The following is a 22,087-nucleotide window of genomic DNA, read 5'->3' as shown; positions in this document are numbered from 1 at the left end:
TCAGCCTGTGACATGATATTAACACACAAGGCTTTGAATGAACAGCAAGGAGATTTTCTTATATCTACCGTGAACTCCACCATGGTGCCTGAGGTGATCAAAGAGTTATAGAAACTGGCAGGTTAAATGAAAGATAAATGTAGAGATTGACTTTGGATTTAACTAGGAGTGAAAATGGATTTAAACAAAAAAAACAATTTTAACACTGAGGTCATTGCCATAATTCCCACGATAACAACATTGAATAGACTCTATTGTAGGGAAAAGCTATGGAATAGTTGTAAGAGCTCATTAGCGTGATAGGATATTTCTAGGGGTACGAACTAATAGACAATCGCCTATCTTGTTAGAAAGGAGGATTTGCTTTTCCATCTATAGGCCATCAGAGAGGATTTTTACAACCATTAATTTATAATTTTGGAAGCAAAGAGTCTTCTTCCACAACTGCCAGTGACCAGGTAACCAGCTTCAGATGTTGATGAATGGTTGAAGATTCAACAGACTTGATTCTGGAATCTGGAGCAATAAACTGTTGCAAGAATTGGCCAGGTGATCAATATTCTTACCCTGCTCTTTTGCATCAAAATTTCTTGAGTTGGAATCTCATTCAAATGGTATACATTTGGCAAAGATGGAACATGTTGCCACCAGACTGGGATTTCATCCTGGATCTTTGGGCTTAAGTGTCCATAGTGCCATTCAGACCTTTGGCTTACAAGAGGCAAGGGTGGGACCAACTGAGCCAGAGCTGACATTTGCATTTTGATTGCCACTTTTGGCTCCTGTGAGTTCTAAACTTACTCCGCTACCACTTCCCAACTTTTCCTTCACCACATGAATGGCGAATTGACATTTCCTCTTATACTCATGTAGAACTTGGCAATTTCATTAACTCCACTGCCAACTTTTGCGCTGCCCTCAAATGGACCATTTTTGAGACCTTTCTCCCTTCTCTGGACACATCTCCAGTTCTTGTATTTCTTTTACATGTAAATTTTAATTTTTACTTTTTAAAATTTACATTTAGACATACAGCACAGCCCTTTTGGACTACCAGCCCTTGCCACCCTTTTACACCCAATTGACTACAGCCCCAGTACATTTTGAACAGTGAAAGGAAATTAGATCCCTCAGAGGAAACCCATGCAGACACGGGGAGAACGTGCAATCTCCTTACAGAGAGCATGGGATTTGAACCCCTGTCCAGATCCTGTGTGACAGAGTATTTAGAGGTGGTTTGGGAGGAATTGTTAGAGCAGCTTGCACACAAACATTTTAAAGCACAGAATTTGCTGGACTTTTGCAGAATGCTTTTTGCAAAAGAGCAACAAAGTATTGACATCCAGCTTCCCTGGGAGAGCATGTGATTTTTGCAGGCAGAGAACAGTTTTGCTCTCAGAAAAGGAGGGTGTGGAAACAGAGAGAGAGGAGATACAAATCAGTTCCAGAAGGACAAAGCTGGCAAATGTTTGGAAGATTGTCTGGTCAAAAGTGAAGGCTGGCTGTCTGAAAGGTGACCTGAAAGAAGGAGGATCATCTGGAGAACCCTGAAGGGGCAAGTTTTGTCAGCAAGATTGATTGAGAAGGAATCAGTTGCGGATGTCCTGGAAGAGGAATCTCTCTCTGAAAACCAGCAAGAACCCTCCTGAGTGTTAAGCACCAAAGACTGGTGAACTTTGTGAATGCTAACTTCTGTACACGTACAAGAATTGTCTGCAACCAGTGAGATTGGACTGTGATCCAAAGAACTTTTCTAAGCTTATCTACACATTACACACACCTGCGCTTAGTATTAAGGGTGTGGGGGAGGGGGGGGTGGGTGGATTAAATAGGTTAGGTAGGTTAAGTAATAAGTTAAAGTTTAATTCTGTTTTCTTGTTCAAATATAATTAAAAACTACTTTTGTTTAAGTAACCCTTTGTGTTGTGGGGCATATCTATTGCAGCTGGTTTTTGGGATCCTCTGGACTCTGTAACACCTGTAACAGCATTGTGCTAACCGCTATGCTAACCGTTCTGCTCCATGGTTAGCATAGCAGTTAGTGCAATTTGTGCTAAACTTTGGTTAGCTATGTAACCTATGTATCTTGTGGTTTATCCTTTATGCCTTTTGTAAAGTTTAAAACCTTGAGGTAGAGAGAACCAAAAGGTACTGTCCATCATTGAATAAAACTTATCAAATTATTTCTAAATTACAGCTAAATGTCAGACTGAAAGCCTCTTGAGCCATTTGTCTTAGGCCTTTGCTTTCAAATGATCGAATCCAGGATCAAGCAAATGGAGCAGTCTCCATTGGCTTTACATTAATTGGAAAGGAAAAATGCCTTTGAAGTGACATTCTGCATACCAGACAACACTGTATCGTCTTCAACCAAGCAAAAACAAATCAGCTGGTCAACGGGCAGCTGGATGCTTCACAGCAGGCAGTAATAGAATTTAAAATTACCACCCACTTCCCCACAAATTGATTTAAAAAATATATGGACTATCGTTTGAAATGCAACAAATCTGTTATTTCTCTTCCCCACAGGTAATTTCATGGTTTCCAGCCCACTTAGATTAAATGTTTTATTACAAATTCAAGGTTATGAATTACTTTTGGAATGTATACATATGATTCTGAACCGTCCCCCCTCCAAATAAAAATAAGTTGAAAGAAAAATGTGCAAGTTCATACATCTTAGTGTTGGTTCCACAGCTGTATTTGTGAACCAGTTTTCTCCAGACACCTGTGATAACCATAGGTTCCTCAGTTAATAATTTGTTCCGCAGAGCACTGATCTTTTAAAATCAGAATCCTGATCATTTAAACTATCAAGTGCAGACCTGAGTCGTCTTTAAGAATTTGTTTTGAGATGAATTTTATTTATTTAATTTAATTTAGAACAAGTATGCAAAGAAAAGTGAGGAAATTGTCAATATGAATGTTACAAACTATTTTCTCACACTGGTAGGTTTACGATAAATATATGAAAGGATTTGGAGAGAAGGTGAGTAACTACATCTAATAGGGTTCCATTTCACTGGGGAGATTAATGGCAAATTGTATGCCTTTACATTTCCATGCTGTCATGGTTAACGTGGCAGTCAGCACAACACTACGACAGTGCTCCAAACCCGGGTCCAAATCCAGGTCCAAACCCGGGTCCAAATCCAGGTCCAAACCCGGGTCCAAATCCAGGTCCAAACCCGGGTCCAAATCCAGGTCCAAACCCGGGTCCAAATCCAGCGGTGTCTGTAAGGAGTTTACACATTCTCCTTGTGTCTGCATGGGTTTTCTCTGGGAACACCAGTTTCCTCACACGTTGCAAAGGCATATGTTGTTAATGGGTTAATTGGTTGCATGGGTACATTTGGGCGGCAGGGGCTCATGGGCCTGTTACCATGCTGTACCTCTAAATTAAAGAAAAATAAGTGCCAACTGGAAAGTCTGCAGACACTGTAATTGCAGTACAGTACACAAAAATGCTGAGGAAACTCACCAGGTTCCATTGCGCCCATAGGAAGCAAAGGGATTTAACCAACTTTAATTTTTTTTAAAAATTAAATTTTCTCATACAGCATGGTAACAGGCCCTTTCAGCCCCCAAGCCCATGTGGCCCATTTACACCCAATTAGCCTACAACCCCTGGTAGGTTTCTAACATTGGGAGGAAGCCAGAGCACCTGGAGGAAACCCATGCAGACCTGGGGAGAATCTACAAATTCCTTACAAACAGCCCGGTCCTAATTGCTGGCTTTGTAACAGCATTGCACTCACCACCACCCTAACTGTGCTGCCCAGCACTTCTTCAAGCCTGAGCCATTCGTCAAGGAAGAAGCAAAAAGCAGGAAAGCACCTGAATAAAAAGGTATAGGAAACAGGAAGGGCTCATGAGAAATATATGCTAGCCAGGAAGGAACTTAAGAAAGGATTTAGGAGAGCTTGAAGGGGAATCAGAATCAGAATTTATAGTCACGAACAAGTCATGAAATTTGGTGTTTTGGGGTAGCATCATTAGTGCAAACATTCAGATTCTAACCATCTTATGACATTACAAAAAAATAAAAATAATAACAATGACAGGCCTCGAAAAGTGAGGCACTGCTTTGGTTCATTGATCATTTAGGAATCTGATGGCAGCGGCGAAGAAGCTGTCCTTGTGGCACTGAGTGCTCATCTTTAGGCTCCTGTACCTTTTCCTCAATGGTAGCAGAGTGAAGAGGGCATAGCTTGAGTGGGTGGGAGTCTTTGAGGATAGAGGCTGCTTTTTTAAGATACCACCTCATGTAGATGCCCTCGATGGAGTGTAGTCTGGTGCCTGTGATGTCGCAGGCCAAGTTAACAACCCTCTGGAGTTTCTTCTTGTCCTGTGAGTTGGCACCTCCATACCAGTCAGCAACGCAACCAGCCAGAATGCTCTCCACGGTACACCTGTAGAAGTTTACAAGAGTCTTTGGTGACATAACGAACTTCCTCAGACACCTAACAATGTATAGCCACTGGCGAACCTTCTTTATGGAGGCTCCAGGACAGATCCTTGGAGATATTGACACCCAGGAATTTGAACTTCTTGACCCTGTCCACCACTGAGCCCTTGATGAGGACTGGCATATAGGATTAAGGAAAACCCTAAGGTGTTCTATGCGTATGTAAAGAACAGAAGGATGTTGAGAATGAAGGTGGAGTTGCTAAAGGATAAAGGAAGCAACATGTGCTTGGAGGAGGAGGAGGTTGGGGAGGTCCTAAATTAATACTTGGCTTCAGAATTCACATGAGAAAAGGACCTTGATTAGGGTGAGGTCAGAATAGGACAAGCTTGTGTGCTGGACATTGTGGAGATTAAGGAAGAGGAAGTGTTGGACCTTCTTAAAAACATTAAGATTGGTAAGTCACTGGGGTCGGATGTGATATACCCCATGTTGCTGTGGGAAGTGAGGGTAGAGATAGTTGGAGCAGTAGCTAAGATCTTTGTGTCCTCTTTGGCCACTGTGGAGGTGCTGGAGGATTGGAGAATGGCAAATGTAGCCCCCTGGGAATTATAGACCGGCGAGTCCTATGTCTGTGGTGTGAAAACTATTAGATAGGATTCTTAAGGAAAGGATCTATGAGCATTTGGACAAATACAGTATACTCAAAGATATTGAAGTAAAAAGTGAAGGGAGGAAAGTTTAGGGGAGACATCAAGGATTTTTTTTATGCAGAGAGTTGCCTTGCCAGGGATGGTGATGGAGGCTGAAACATTAGGGGCATTTAAGAGACTCTTTGACCATATAAAAATTACAGCTCAGAAACAGGCCAGTTCGGCCCTTCTAGTCCATGCTGAACACCTTTTCCCACCTAGTCCCATTGACCCATACCTGGCCCATAACCCTCCACACCTCTCTCATCCATATACCTATCCAACTTTTCCTTAAATATTAAAATCAAACCCGCATCTTCCACTTCAGCTGGAACCTCATTCCACACTCTCACCACCATCTGAGTTTAGAAATTTCCCCTCATTCCCTTACATCTCAATTCATGTCCTCTTGTTTGAATCTCCCCCACTCTCCTCACATTGACTCCATCTGTTCCCCTCATAAATACCTTTATCAAATCACCCCTCAATTTTCTACACTCCAGGGAATAAAGTCCCAGCCTGCTCAAACTCTCCCTGTAACTATAACCCTGAAGCCCAGGCAACATTCTTGTAAATCTCCTCAGCCCTCTCTCTATCAAAACTGCACACAATATTCCAGATTTAGCCTCACCAATGCCTTATATAACTTCAACATGGCATCCCAACTCCCGTACTCTGATTTATGAAGGCCAACATACCAAATGTTTTCTTCACCAACTTTCAGAGAATTATGTTCCAGAATTCCTAAATCCCTTTGTCCTACTGCACTCCTCAATTGTCAACCATTTAATGTGTATGACCTTCGCTGCTTAGTCCTATCAAAATATAGCCCCTCACATTTATCAATATTAAACTCCATCTGCCATCTTGCAGCCCACTCTTCTAACTGTCCTATATCCCACTGCAAGCTTTGAGAACCATCTTCACTGTCCATAAAAACCCCTAATCTTTGTATCATCTGCCTACTTACTAATCCAATTTGCCACCCTATCATCTAAATCATTAATATACGTAACAAATAATAGACCCAGTATCAATCCCTGAGGCACTCCACTAGTCACCGGCCTCCAATTTGACAAACATTTTTTCACAACTACTCTCTGGCATCTCCCATCCAACCATTGTTGAATCCACTTCACTACTTCAACATTAATAACTAATGCCTTCCCCTTGTTAACCTTTTTAGTAACCTCCTTGAAAAACTTTAAGATTTGTTAAACATGATCTACCACGTACAAAACCATGTTGACTACTCCTAATCAATCCCTGTCTTTCCAAATAATTGTATATACCATCTCTATGAACACACTCCATTAATTTACCCACCATAAACATCAGACTCACAGGCCTATAGTTACTAGGTTTACTTTTGGAGCCTTTTTAAAACAGCGGAACAACATGAGCTACCCTCCAATCCTCTGGCACTTGCCCTGTAGCCAGTGATATTTTAAAAATTTCTGTCAGAGCCCCCACTATTTGTACACTAACCTCTCTCAGGGTCCTAGGGAATATCTTGTCAGAACCCGGAGATTTATCCACATGGATGGAAGGAAAATAGAAGATTATGTTGGAGAGAGGGTTTAGTTTTTTGTAAGGAATATATGGGTTGGCAAAACATTGAGGGCTGAAGGACACTACTGTGCTATAGTGTACTATGTTGGTGGACAATAGGAGGGAAGAAAGAGCAGGAGGAGAGGCACAGGCCAAAGTGCAGGAGTTCATAGATTTCAATATTATTTTATTGTCATGTAATAAAGCAGAGTCTGTAACCTTTTGTGGCCGATCATAAGCGCCGTCATCTTGGGCCTGATCCTGCGGGTGTGGAATTTTAAAAAAAACCCACTGTTGGCTTCTTTAAGAGGCTGTTTAAAGCACGTACAGATCTGTCGGCATTCGGACTGGATGGTTGGACCCATGGGGGAGAGCTGAGACTTTGCTTCCACCAGCGGCAGAGCTGCTGTTCCAGCAGTCCAGCAATGCTGCCAAGCAAGTGTTTGTAGAAAGGCAGAAGAGAATAAAGGTGAGAAGTGATGGGGGAAGGGGGTAGCTCTCTGAATGGAGAGTGAAGTGTGTGAGGATCTGGAGGAAGTGAGACAGGGATAGGGAAAGAAAGAGAGACAGGGAGGAGCCTAATGGAAACCAGAGAATTTGATGTTAATGCCATCTGGCTGGGGAGTTTCTGGGTGGTCTTGGTTTGGCAGTGCAGGAGCCCATGGATTTGAAAAAGTGAGATGAGTCAAAGGAGAATTTACTGAGGGTGTGATCAAGTTCTACTAAGCGGAGGAGTGTGGTGGTGGAGCACAACTGGTTAGATCTGTTGTTGGGAAAGAAGCTAAGGACTTTGGTTTGGGGGCTGGAGGTGTATTAGATGTCCATTGTGAAAATGAGGTGATAGAGTCCCAGGGAACTAGACATTGTTGAAGTGATAGAGGTCATGTGAGGTATCTCAGATGTAGGTAGGGAGGGACTAGTCGAGGTAAGATGATACCAATTCAATAGAGCACATGCATGTGGAACCAATGGCGCAACTTGGACAATGGGTTAAAAGTGAAAGAGGAAAAGTTCAGGGGAAACATGAAGGGGAACTTTGGTGGGAGTATGGAATGAGCTGCCAGCTGAAGTGGTGAATACAGGGTTAATTTTAACATTTAAAATTTTGGACAGGTACCTGGATGGGAGAGGAATGGAGGGTTCTGGACTGGGTGCAGGTCATTGGGACGAGGCAAAAAAAAAATGGTTTGGCACAGACTAGAAGCGGCAAAGGGGCCTGTTTTTATGCTGTATTGTTCTACAGTTCTAATTGGTTTATGGACCTTGGGTGCTGTAGATGACAGGAAGTGATGAGTTGAGAGATAGTGTGTGAGATGGTGGCTTGTTGCTTGTTTGTGGGTTCCTGAATCTGCAGGGTTCATTTAAGGTATTCAGTTCTCCTGTTGTGGCCTCCTCTATATCAGAGATTGGATGCAGACTGGGAGAATGTTTTGTTGAGCACCTTTGCTCTATTTGCTGCAATAACCATTTCATTTGCACGCACCATTCCTTCACTGACATGTCTGTCCATGGCTTCCTGCCAGGCTAAACCAAGGCTAAATGCAAATTGGGGGAACAACACGTAATAATCCATCTGGGCACTCTCCAAGTAGATGTTGGACTCCACCCCTGTCTCTCTCCCCTTCCCTCTATTTAGAGAGCAAACTCCCCTCTCCCTATCATTTCTCAATTTATTTCCCTACTGTCCTCCCACCCATATCCACCTATGACATCTTGCCCATTGGCCTGTACTCCCCTGCCCCTTCTTCCTTTTCTCTCCTCTTACCACCTTTTTTTTCAGGTGCCTGCCTGATTTTTGCTCATATCTTGATGATGGACTCAGCCCAAAACATTGATTATATCCCTTTGCTTCTTATATGCATGGTGTGACCTGCTGAGTTTCTCCAGTTTTTTTTGTGTAATAATTGTAAAATGTCTTTTAAAAATGAATTTGTGCAAGTAAAAGATTGTGGGGGAGGGGTCAGACCACTGGAAAATAATGCTGTAGAAGTAGAAGTCTGCCTGTCCCGCATCGGACTTGTCAGCCACAAACGAGCCTGCAGCTGATGTGGACTTTTTAACCCCCTCCATAAATCTTCGTCCGCGAAGCCAAGCCAAAGAAAAGAAGAGAAGTGGTAATGAGAAACAAGGAAATGTCAGAAAGCCAGCAACAAGCCAGAAATGAAGGTAGTTTTTACTATGATGGAAAAGGTGCTTGGGAACCTGAAAGCTCTGAAGTTGGATAAGTCACCTGCACCAGATGGACTGCACACCACGGTGTGAAAGAGGGAGCTAAAGAGATTGTGGAGGAATTAGCAGTATTCTTTCAAGAGTCAGGAATGTTTCCAGAGGACAGGAAAATCACATATGTCATTCCACTCTTTAAGAAGGCAGAGACAAAAGACAGGAAATCTAGGCCAACTGATAGAGTAGGTTATAAGGTCACCACAACACTGTGGGACGAAGGGCCTGTACTATGCTGTAGATTTCTCTGTTTTATGGCGTTAGCCTGACCAGTGGTGAGAAGGATACTGGAGTCCATTATTAAGGTTGAGATTTCAGGTTACTTGAAACCACATGATAAAATAGGCCAAAGTTAGTATGGTTTCCTTCAGGAGAGATCTTGCATGACAAATATCTGAGAATCCTTTTGGGGAGGACAATTGTAATTTTAAAGACCAGTGAGTGTCAGGAGCTTTGCTTTGTTTTCAGTTGTTTTAAATTGAACAGAGTACAGGGACGGTAGCCAGTGAGGGTGGCAGATTTAAAGATAGGTTGACCCAGCAGCCAACAAAGGGAAGAGAGGTTCAATTGGAGTGGCTATTGTAATAGGTGGCTAGTGCGTGTGGAGCTCAGAGGCTTTGGCTCGAGGTGTCGACAGGCGGAGGCTGAGGAAGCAGTGCAAGTGATAGCAGCCTTCTCAGAAGAACGTCTTTTCCTAGGAAGTCACAGGTAAGAGCCAATGAGTTCTGGTAAGGTTTTCTTTATGGTACAGTCAAAGTGACAGGAATGGCAGCTTGTGCATTTGGATGCTGCTCTGCAGGATGTGGGAAATCTGGCCGAGCACAATTGTCTCTGATCACTACACTTGTGAGAAGTGAACCCATTTGCAGTTCCTCACAGTCCAAGATAGGAAGCTGATGCTGGATGATCTCAGGAGGTAGAGAGGTGATGAACAAGAGTTATAGAGAGGAAATAGGCAGTCCTTGTAGTATATCCCTGTGTCTCTTCTCCTCTTACAAATCCACCAAATTGGATACTGTTAGTGGGGGTGTTAATGATCTACCAGGGAAAGCCACAGCAGTCAGGTCTCTGGCACTGTGGCACAGAGAAGGAGAGCAATAGTGCAAGGGAATTCATTGATTAGGGGAACAGAGAAAAGATTCTGTGAAAAGGATCAAGACTCTTGGATGGTATGTTACCTCTCGGGTGCCAAGGTCAGAGGTATCAGAATCCTTGAGCAGGAGGGTGAACAGCCAGATGTTATGGTACATGTTGGTAACAATGACATAGACAGGCAAGGCAACGATGTCCTGAAGAGTGAATATAAGGAGTTAGGAATGAAGCTAAAGAGCAAGCCTGGAAGTGGTCTGGAAGGGAGGTGTCTCCTTGGTGCAAGAGGTTCAGAATAAACTGTATATATTAGGTGTGTTCAAAAGGTATGCTTGACCCAGCATGTGGACAAGCCAACTGGAGAAGAGACCCTTTGAGATCTAGTTCCGAGTCATGAACCTAGATTTTGTGGGATAGAACATAGAACACTTCAGCACAGTACAGGCCCTGTGGCCCTCGATGTGGTGCTCACTTATATATTCCTACCAGAAGAAAAACCTTCCTGCCTCATAACCCTCTCTTTTTCTTTCGTCCATGTGCCTGTCTCAGACTCTCCTAATATTTGAGCCTCTTCCACCTCCCTTGGCAATGCATTCCAGGCACCCACAACTCGCTGTGTAAAGCAACTTACCCCTGATGTTCCCTGAACTTTACTCCACTTTTCATTTCACTGCATGAATATTTTCTCTCTGAGACTTTTTTAAAATAATTCTCCACTTTTTATTTTAATATGTTAAGCCATTTATAATTGAAGTAAAACACGTAAGTTTGAAGATGCTGTGATTGTAGTAAAAAGACAATGTTGGAGAAGTTGATACCAGTTATAATCTCACCTTTTGGTTCCATGTCCTTGATGCATTCTAAAGCGAAGATTTTAATTCCTTTCTCTGCTTACAGAAACGTGGAAGGAGCGCATTTAGCTTCTTTGGTTCATGCATGTTCTCGGGATTAATCCCATTCCCCCTCTCCCTATTTTCCTGCATCCTGCAACTTATTCTCTCTCTCATGTCTATCAACTCTCTTTGATTCTGTTTGGCATTAACCTACACTGGGGGGTAATTTACAACAACCATTTAACCTACAAATCTGTTTGTTTGATTGATTTGATTGGTCTCAACGTCAAGCTAATGTAAAATCGAAAGCCCTGGAATATAGTTCTGGTATATTTAAATTCTAAGATTACAGATAAAGTTCTTTGTCTAGTTACTCAATATTCAATATTCATTTTATTATCACAAATTAATACAAAAAATGTAACATTTATTCATTATTTGCCTGCTGTAAGGCAAAGAAAGAGTCACCATGAACATTGCCCACTGCCCCTAATAATTAGAGAAAGAGAAGCAAAAGTGAATTTGCATCCAGCCACACAGACAAGGCAATGATGTCCTGAAGAGTGAATATAAGGAGTTAAGAATGAAGCTGAAGAGCAAGCCTGGTAATCCCAAGATCCATTGGCACATCCGAACCTCCAAAACATTCAAGAAGCTTTCAGCACCCAAAGTCTTTTGGGAGCTCTTTCTTGCCCTCAGCACCCTTTCAAATCCCGTTTCTGATACCTGGAGATAAATAGCAGTCTCCAGCAGCCTGCAGACTAGTATGAGTCCTTTGACTGCAAGTTGTCAGCAGCCCGCATCCCGTGAGAGTCCTCCGATTGCACGTCAGCGACAGCTCCCAGCCTGTGTGGATCCTTAAATGTTGATTCCCTTGCTTGTCCGCTGCCGTGATCACCTTCCATGTAGAGTCATCCCTCTGGCTTTTCCTTCTCAGTGGGAGTCATTCTCCCCTTTTCTGGTGCCTTGCGCCAATCCACTGCTCCCCTGGAGTCTGCAGCCCCTCATGGTATGTTGGCGAGTACAGACGCTGCCATCTTGGGCTCAATCACCTTGGTTACAGGATTTTAAAAAAAAAACACTGTCAGCTCCTCCAGTGGTCTGTTTAAAGCCCGTACGGAGCTGACGGGATCTGGACCAGGCAGTGGGACCCTGCGGAGCAACTCTGTGTCTCTGCTACCACTCTCCCAGGTCCTCATCAGTGGTAGTGTTGCCATCTCTTAGCAGCTTCAGTAGCACTGCTTTCTTTTACCCTAAAATCATTTGGGTCGTATCCTGCTTTGCGTTAAGAATCTTCAAGGTTAAACCAAAATAAATTCACTGCAGAGAATTGCTATTATAAACCCAAACCTTTTGTATATATTTACACTATCTATAAATTTCATAATTTTGCATATCTCTATCAAATCTCCCTTCATTCTCCGACAGTCCAGGAAATAAAGTGCTAAATAGTTGCGGCAGGGTCCCTTCTGTCATTTAAGAGAAAGTTGGATGTGTACCTGGAGGTGAGGGGATTGGAGGGTTATTGGCAGTGAGCGGGAGGTTTGAGCTAGTGGAGTTGTTCTAGTGAACTGGTGCGGACTCGAAAGGCCGACACGGCCTGTTTCCGCTCCGTAAATGGTTATATGGTTAAAGATCTAGCATTTTTGACCTGTGTCACAGTTGATTTTCAGCATATTTCTGTCGTCTTAAAGTCTGACATGAGTCAAAATGATACTCCTTTCAGCTTTACAATTGCCCTTGTGTAAATTCATAATTCCTTTGGACAGCTGATCACATTTGACTTGCAGCATTGTACTATAAGGAGCGGTACTGATTCAGTATTGAGTTCAATTTGTTTTATAGTCAAGTAAGTAATAATTCAAAGTGCTACATCTTGTGGGGGGGGGGGGGGGGGAAGATGGGTTCCAGATGGATCACATAAATTACGTTTGGATAAGCTATAGGTTGGCCTGATTTCCATCTTTCTGGAAGAGTATTGGAGTTGCATAAAAAATAAATCAAAACCAAATTCAAGGAACTTGTTTGGTACCGGTAATTAAAACTATCCTCAACTTTAACTTCGGCAATGACTCTTGCGCAGGACCAGCTTCATTCACTTACACCACTGGCAGCTGTGTCTTCAGCTGCCAAGAGTTGAAGCGGTGGAATGTACTCCCTCAGCCTTTGTTCCTCTCAATTTCTGTCTTTGTTTAAATGGTTTTTTAACACCTACCTCTTTATCCATCTGTTCTGATAGCTCTGTAGGTAGCCCGTTGGAACTTGTTTGACATTTCCGTGTGCAGTGCCTTGGGATGTTTCTGATGGTCTTGAAAAATATGGCCAATTTTGAAGAGCTGTCATATTTTGAAACGACCAGGCTTTTTTTTTCGCACTCCAGATGGAAAAGGAGAGAACCTTTTGAGAAATCAGTTGAGGACAGTTTTGAATTTGAATCGTTTTATTTTCACGTGCGCAGAATTACAGGTTTTGAAAAAAAAGTCTTTGAGTTGCAAGCTATTCAGGCAGGTCAGCTTGTACAGTCAGGAATGCAATCATAACAATGAATAAACAAATCAATAAGACAACGCTGTAGGGAGTAGTAATACCATAGTCAATGCAGAGAAAGGTACAAGAACATAGTGCGGGCAATGGAGAAATATGCACGTAACTAGTGCCAGAATGTTATCTTTTGCCAGTGGTAGTAACAGTGCTAAATAATTTATTCTTGAATCTGGAGGTTCATATTTTCAAGCACATGTACAACGCTTTCCATAATGTTTGAGACAAAGAAACATACTTTTCCCTTACTTTCCCATGGGGTCCACAGTTTAAATTTGTAATCAAACAATTCACATTTGATTCAAGTGGACATCTCAGATTTTATTCAAGATTATTGGTCTACATTTTGGTTTGACTATGTAGAAATTACAGTACTTTTTATACATGGTTCTCCCATTTCAGGGCACCACAGTGTTTGGGACCTTTGGCTTCACAGGTCTTTGTGATTCCTCAGGTATGTTTAATTGCTTTATTGGTGCAGGTACAAGAAATCAAGGCTTGCTTTGAAGCTTTTGATCGCCTTTAGAGTCTGTAGTGGCCATTTTTCCACATGAGGACCAGAGTTGTGCCCAATGAAAGCCAGTTCGGAGGCTGAAAAACAAGAATAAATTCATAAGAGACATTGCCAGACCTGAAGATTACTAAAATCAACTGTTTGGAACGCCCTGAAGAAGAGAGAGCGTACTCAGTAATCACAAAGGCCAAGGAAGACTCCACTGCTCATGACAGAGGAATTCCCATCGCAATGAAGAAAAATCCCCAAAGGCCTGTCCGACAGGTGATACAGGTGTGGATGTGTCAGGGACTGCTGAACGACCAAAGGAACTGCTCACACAAACCATCTGAGACTCTCATTTATACAAAGCTGTATTTATTTATTTTTTATACTAGTCCTACATATGTATTATTTGTCTACATGTGTGTTATGTCTGGTTGTGTGTCTGCGTGTTTTTGCACCGAGGACCGGAGAACACTGTTTTGTCAGGTTGTTCTTGTACCATCAGATGACAATAAACTTGACCGAAGACTTCATGAACAGAAATGCAGAGGTTACACTGCAAGATGCTAACCACAAGTTAGCCACAGAAAAGGATGGCCAGATGACAGTTTGCCAAGAAGTAATTAAAAGACCCTCCAAAATTCTGAAAATTGTGGACAGACGAGACCAAGATTAACCTGTATCAGAGTGATGGCAAGAGCAAATTGTGGAGGCATAGAAGAACTGCTCAACATCCAAAGCATCCCACCTCATCTGTGAAATGGTGCTGGGTATGTCTGGCTGCCACAGGTACTGGCTCACTTATCTTCATTGATGACAGGTGGCAAAAGGAATCCTGAGGTGAAGAGCAAATGCCTCCAAACTCATTGGACGGTGCTTCATCCTACAGCACGACAATGATCCCAAACATAGTGCGAACGCAACAAAGGACAAATAGCCTTTAATAAAATCTGGCATGTGCACTTTAATCACATGTGAATTGTTTGATTACAATTTTTAAACTGTGGAGCACAGGGGCAAATAAAGGGGAAAAAAAAAGTCTTCATCCCAAACATTATGGAGGGCCCTGTATCATTTGCGTGAAGGAAATAGAAGAATGGGAGTCACGTGATGGAGTAGTGGCCGGACGGTGAACTCCAGCCCTCTCCAGAAAAGTCAGAAAAAACAAAGGAAAACACAAAGGCACAAAAATAAAAATTAAAGTAAAGTGAGTATAAAGGTGGAAAGAAGATGGCGACGAAAAAAGAAAAATCGAAACCAACGGTAAGAAGAGAGGAAGAGAAGACAACGGAAGAAGAAGGAGAAGGCCTTACCTGTTCGAAGAGGCCCGCGGTGGAGAGAGAAACCCGCTCCCTCAGGTCGGTAGAAAGTGGACTACAAAAATGGATCGCTGAGCCAAGTAAAAGTGTGCAACCGCGCATGCAAAAAAACACACCGACGGGAGGGGTGACCAGCTGGGGAGTCGATCTCCACAGCCGGACAGCTGCAGCAAGAGGAGAATATAGAAGACAACGAAAACAAGAAAGAAGAGAAGAAAAGGACAACAAAGAAACAACAGATGGCCAACCCAGAGGAAGAAGAAGAGGAAGAGTACAGTGAAATAGAAGAAGAAGGGAAAGGCAAGACAAAGGATATACTTTCTCTTATTAAAGAATACATGGAGTCATTTAAAGAATGGCAAGCGCAAGAATTTAATGATTTAAGAAGAAGAATAAACAATACAGAAGAGAAAGTGAATAAAATAGATATGACCATATCAGAAATAGGAAAAAGAATGGACAAGGTGGAAGAACGAGAAGCAGCAGTAGAAATGGAGGTAGAGGACTTAAAAAAGAAATTAGAGGAATCTAATAAAAAAGTTAAAGAGACACAAGAGCTGTTAGCTCAGAAAATAGATATAATGGAAAATTATAACAGAAGAAATAATATAAAGATAGTGGGCCTTAAGGAAGATGAAGAAGGCAAGAATATGAGAGAGTTTATAAAAGATTGGATCCCTAGGATCCTAGGATGTCCAGAACTACAGCAAGAAATGGAAATAGAAAGGGCACATAGAGCAGTGGCCTTTAAACCACAACCACAACAAAAGCCAAGATCCATTTTAGTAAAATTCCTAAGATATACTACAAGAGAAAAGGTACTGGAGAAAACAATGGAAAAAGTAAGAGAGGGCAACAAGCCACTGGAGTACAAAGGGCAAAAAATCTTCATTTATCCAGATATAAGTTTTGAACTCCTGAAGAAGAGAAAGGAGTTCAATACAGCAAAGGCGATTTTATGGAAGAAAGGGTATAAATTTATACTAAAGCATCCAGCGGTATTGAAAATATTTATTCCAGGACAGCAAAACAGACTATTCTCGGATCCAGAGGAAGCACGAAAATTTGCAGAACAATTACAAAATAGACTGAGAGATGAAGACGTGTAACGAGAGTACAAAAGACTGCGAACTAAAAAGACACATGAGTTTTGAACTCCTGAAGAAGAGGAAGGAGTTCAATACATCGAAAACGATCTTATGGAAAAAAACTATTCTCGGATCCAGAGGAAGCAAGGAAATTTGCAGAACAACTACAAAACAAACAGAGAGATGAAGACATGTAATAAGAGTAAAAATGACCACGATTTATACGTATGTGGGTAAAGAGGTATATGTGTGTATATGTATAATGTGCATACATGAATGTATCCGTATTTAGAGGAAAATATAGATAGTATAGACAAGAATTAATAAGGGAAGGAAATGAAATAGAGGGAATAAGGAGGGAATTAAAAGAGTGACCTTTGTTACATATGAAAAGTGAAATCTTTTCTGGGGGGGCTGGGTGGGGAGGAGTTACGGTCATTGCAAAATCAGCTGACGCTTGCGAGTGAATTCGCAAATCCAAATGGAGAGGGGAGATGTGGTTGTCCGACAAGGGATAAAGGACAACTCAGGAGGGGAAGGGGAGATTGGGGCTAAAGAAGTTTTAAATAGCAGAATAAGGAAAATGTTTGATGTTTTAGGAATGTTGTCTTATAAAGGGTTCAAAACAAGAAAACAGAAATGGATAAGAAGGAAAGGTAATGATGGAGAAACGGAAAGGGAAGATAAACAAAGTATAAAATGGCTACGTTGAACTATATGACTTTGAATATTAATGGAATACATAACCAAATTAAAAGAAAGAAACTGCTAAATTTACTGAAAAAAGAAAAAATTGATATAGCATTTGTGCAAGAAACACATTTAACTGAATTGGAGCACAAGAAATTAAAGAGAGATTGGGTAGGACACGTAACAGCAGCATCGTATAATTCAAAAGCAAGAGGAGTAGCTATATTAATTAGTAAAAATGTGCCATTTAAAATAGAAGAGGAAATAATAGATCCAGCAGGGAGATATGTAATGATAAAATGTCAGATATATTCGGAGTTTTGGAATCTACTCAATGTATATTCACCTAACGAAGAAGATCAAAAGTTTATGCAAGATATCTTTTTGAAGATGGCAGATACGCAAGGGAACATATTAATAGGAGGGGATTTCAACCTGAATTTGGATTCAAATATGGACAAAACTGGGAAAAAAATTAACAGAAAGAACAAAGAAACCAAATTTATAATTAAATCGATGGAAGAAATGCAACTTTTGGATATATGGAGGAAACAACACCCAAAGGAAAAGGAATATTCATATTACTCGGCTAGACATAAAACATATTCAAGAATAGACCTATTTTTGTTATCAGCTCGTATGCAAGATAGAGTAAGAAAAACAGAATATAAAGCTAGAATACTATCGGACCATTCACCCTTAATATTGACAGTAAAGTTAGAGGACATCCCTCCAAGAATGTATAGATGGAGATTAAACCCCATGTTACTTAAAAGGCAGGATTTTAGAGAATTTATTGAAAAACAAATAAAAATGTATTTTGAAATAAATATGGAATCAGTGGAAGATAAGTTTATACTATGGGATGCAATGAAAGCATTCATTAGAGGGCAAATAATAAGTTATGTAACCAAGATGAAGAAGGACTATAATCAGGAAACAGAGCAGTTGGAAAGGGAAATAGTAAATATAGAAAAAGAATTAGCAATGAAGGAAGATACAACTAAAAGAAGAGAATTGGCGGATAAAAAAATAAAATATGAAACACTACAAACATATAAGGTGGAGAAGAATATAATGAAGACAAAACAGAAATATTATGAACTAGGGGAAAAAACGCACAAAATCCTAGCATGGCAGCTTAAGACAGAACAAGCTAAGAAAATGCTATTGGCATCAAGGAAAAAAGACAAACAAATTACATATAATCCAAAAGAAATTAAGGAAAACTTTAGAGAATTCTATGAACAATTATACCGAACTGAAAATGAAGGGAAAGAAGGGAAAATAGATGAATTTTAACTAAAATTGAACTACCAAAACTACAAATAGAGGAACAAAATAAATTAACAGAGCCATTTGGAATAGTAGAAATACAAGAGATAATAAAAAAAAAATGACCAAATAATAAGACACCAGGAGAGGATGGATTCCCAATAGAATTCTATAAAACATTTAAAGACTTATTAATTCCGCCCCTCCTGGAAGTAATCAACCAGACTGATAAAACACAAAGCTTACCAGATTCATGTGAAACAGCAATAATTACAGTAATACTAAAGCAAGGGAAAGATCCACTCACACCAGCGTCATATAGACCAATATCTTTACTAAACACAGATTATAAGATAATAGCTAAACTATTAGCAAACAGATTAGCAGAGTATGTACCGAAAATAGTAAATCTAGACCAAACTGGATTTATCAAAAAAAGACGCACAACAGACAATATTTGTAAATTTATTAACTTAATTCATGCAGTAGAAGGGAATAAAGTACCAACAGTAGCAGTTGCTTTAGACGCAGAGAAGGCCTTTGACAGAGTAGAATGGAATTATTTGTTCAAAGTATTGCAAAAATTCAGTTTACCGGAGAAGTATATTAATTGGATTAAAACATTATATAAGGGACCATTAGCGAAAGTGACAGTAAATGGACATGTATCAAAGCAATTTAACTTAAGCAGGTCAACACGGCAGGGATGCCCACTATCACCTTTATTGTTCGCGTTAGCTATAGAACCACTAGCAGAATTGATAAGAACAGAAAATAATATAAAAGGGATAAAAATAAAAGACAAGGAATATAAAATCAGTTTATTTGCGGATGATGTTATTGTATACTTAACAGAACCAGAACTATCAATAAAAGAATTCTATAAGAAATTGAAGGAATATGGAGAAGTATCGGGTTACAAGATCAACGAAAATAAAAGTGAAGCAATGCCTATGAATAATGCGGATTTCTCAAAATTTAAGAAGGAATCACTATTTAGATGGCAAATGCAAGCAATAAGATACCTAGGTGTACAAATAAACAAAAATCTCAGCCAACTATATAAACTCAATTATTATCCACTAATGAAAAAATTACAGGACGATTTAGAGCATTGGAAAGATTTACCACTAACACTAATAGGAAGGATAAACTGTATTAAAATGAACATTTTTCCAAGGATATTATACCTATTTCAGGCATTGCCAATACAACTGACAGAGAAATTCTTCAAGGAGTTAAAGAAAATAATAAGGAAATTTTTATGGAAAGGGGGGAAACCGAGGATAGCACTAGATAAATTAACAGAATGGTATAAACAAGGAGGCTTACAACTGCCAAACTTTAAAAATTATTATAGAGCCGCACAATTAAGATACCTATCAGATTTTTATCAAACAAGGGAAAAGCCAGATTGGACTAGATTAGAATTAGATAAAATAGGGGAAAAGATACCTGAACACATATTATATAAATGGGATGAAAAATTGGTACAACATAGAAGTTCTCCAGTATTACATCATCTACTCAATATTTGGAAGAAGATTCATGTAGAAAGAAATAAAACAAATTATCAATTACTAAAACTAATATTGACGCAAAACAAGTTACTCCCTTTTACAATAGATAACCTTTCCTTTAGAGAATGGGAGAAAAAAGGGATTAAAAGAATAGAAAATTGTTTTTCAGGAAATAGATTCTTATCCTTTGAACAAATGAAAGATAAATACAATATAACTCAAGATACAGCGCTGGCATATTACCAATTGAGATCCTACTTGAAGGATAAATTAGGAAGCAGTTTGAGTTTGCCAGAGGGAAGTAACTTTGAATATGTGATTACAGATACAATGATAATCAATAGATTTATAAGAAATATGTATATTAAACTGCAAGAAAAGGAGAATGAGGAAACAAATGGTAAAACTAACAAAAATGGGAACAAGATTTAAATATAAAGATAAAAAAGGAAACATGGGAGAAGTTATGCTCTGGAACGATGAGAAATACAATAAATACGAGGTTACGTATGATACAATATAACTGGATACACAGGTTATACATTACACCTCAAAAGTTAAATAAATGGCACCCAACAGTATCTGATAGATGTTTTCGATGTAAAAAAGAAATGGGAACAACAATTCATGCAATCTGGACATGTGAGAAAGTAGAAAAATTTTGGGAAGATCTAAATCAGATAATAAATAAAATAACAGAAAACAATATACCAAAGAATCCAGAGATCTTCCTCCTAAGTAACATAAAAAACAAAGAATTTGGAATTGATTTGGAGGATGCACAAAAAAGATTTGTTAAGATAGCTCTAGCCGTAGCAAAAAAATGTATTATGTCAACCTGGAAATTGGAAGATAATTTGAAAATACAACAATGGTATATAGAAATGAATAAATGTATTCCATTAGAAAAAATAACATATAGTTTAAGAAATAATATTGAAATATTTGAACAAATATGGGAGCCTTACATTAAACACAATAACGAATACCTACCGGGGACAATCACTACCTAAGTTAACGGAAGGAAAAGGAAATGAAAAGAATGGACTCAGTGGAATTTCTGGTGTATTTTTATTGAATGACAATATTGTCTGACTGGTTTAATGTATCCTAGATTTTATACCTTAAATGGACGGGAGGGGGGAGGTAGGGAGGGTGGGATGGGAGGAGGGAGGGTGGGGGGGAGAAAATGGCACTGTATATGTGTGAAAAGGAAAAAGTGTGTACCATGGTTAATGTGATTTATGGTGTGAAATATAAAAAATTTAAAAAAAAAGGAAATAGAAGAATGTGGCATATAGCTATTAAGACCGCAAGACAAAGATGCAGAAATAGGCTATTAAGTGTGCCCTGCCATTTAATCATGAGCTGATCCCTTTTCCCCCTCAGCCCCACTGCTCGGCCTTCTTCTCATAGCCTTTGATGCAGCATTGCTGATACAGCGGGAGATGCAGACTGAGTTGGTGGAGGGGAAATTGTTTTGCGTGCTTTCCTGAGGTGCAAATGGATTGAATTTAAGTTCCAAGTAGAATCATATCAAGTCAAGTAATCCCCCACCCCCACCCCGAACAATTGTAAGACATGAAGATAGGATGCAAGATATACAAGTTGGAGCAGCACGGTTGGCATAGCGGTTAGCGCCACGCCTTTACAGCACCAGGGTTCAAATCTCACGCAGTCTGTAAAGAATTTGTACATTATCCCCTTGTCTGCATGGGCTTTCCCTCGGGGAATCTGGTTTCTCCCATCTTTCGAAATGTACTGGGGGTGTAGGTTAATAGGGTGTAAATGGGGGTATGTCTCTAAATGGATAAAATTTTAAAAATTATAGTCATTTAACTCAAATATACTATTACTTCAGGGGACTTAAGTCTCATTTATTAAATGCCTAGCCCAGGCACGTTACTTCACCTTATGGTGAAGTATAAGAACACTCCGCATGCCTTTCATCAGTTAAAATGTTTGGAGAAACATTGGGAATGCGCCAGTGCATTCCAATCATCAGGGCATGATGTTGGAAAGTGTTCATTCGAGAAATTGAATGCCGTGCATTCTAATGTGCTTCACATACACCTTGACCAGCACATTGTAGTCGTCTTTTGGAGGTGAGGTTCACATAAATGAACAGGGAAAAAAAATCCCCAAAAGTGGAAAAACAAATGTAAGATTTTTTTCACATTGTGTGTTCTACAAGAATCAATTTCTTCTCTTGGCCCTGTGATCATTTTAGGAGTCATTCTACTTCAAAAACAAATCCAAAAATGTCACCTCTTCTCCTTACTTCAACATATAAAGGATTCAAGATATTTTTTTTTAAAAAGCTTCCATTAGATTGTGCTATACTTGAAAGCAGATTAGA

The 22,087-nt window shown here is 40.0% G+C and overlaps 1 protein-coding gene and 1 long non-coding RNA gene across 5 annotated transcripts in view; one reads left to right on the top strand and one right to left on the bottom strand.

The window, feature by feature from the left end:
- Positions 1-22,087, top strand: part of arhgap39 (Rho GTPase activating protein 39) — a 579,720-nt gene that overhangs the window by 180,711 nt on the left and 376,922 nt on the right. The window lies entirely within an intron of this gene.
- Positions 13,303-22,087, bottom strand: part of LOC138751953 (uncharacterized) — a 110,070-nt gene continuing 101,285 nt past the window's right edge. The window contains exon 4 of the long non-coding RNA XR_011350286.1: positions 13,303-13,928. This is a non-coding gene — a long non-coding RNA (uncharacterized lncRNA). The remainder of the gene's footprint in view (positions 13,929-22,087) is intronic.

This window comes from Narcine bancroftii, chromosome 1 (genome assembly GCF_036971445.1).
Source record: "Narcine bancroftii isolate sNarBan1 chromosome 1, sNarBan1.hap1, whole genome shotgun sequence".
Classification (NCBI taxonomy): Eukaryota; Metazoa; Chordata; class Chondrichthyes; order Torpediniformes; family Narcinidae; genus Narcine; species Narcine bancroftii.
Note: the sequence above shows the minus strand (reverse complement) of the source record. Positions and strands in the feature narration are given on the sequence as shown.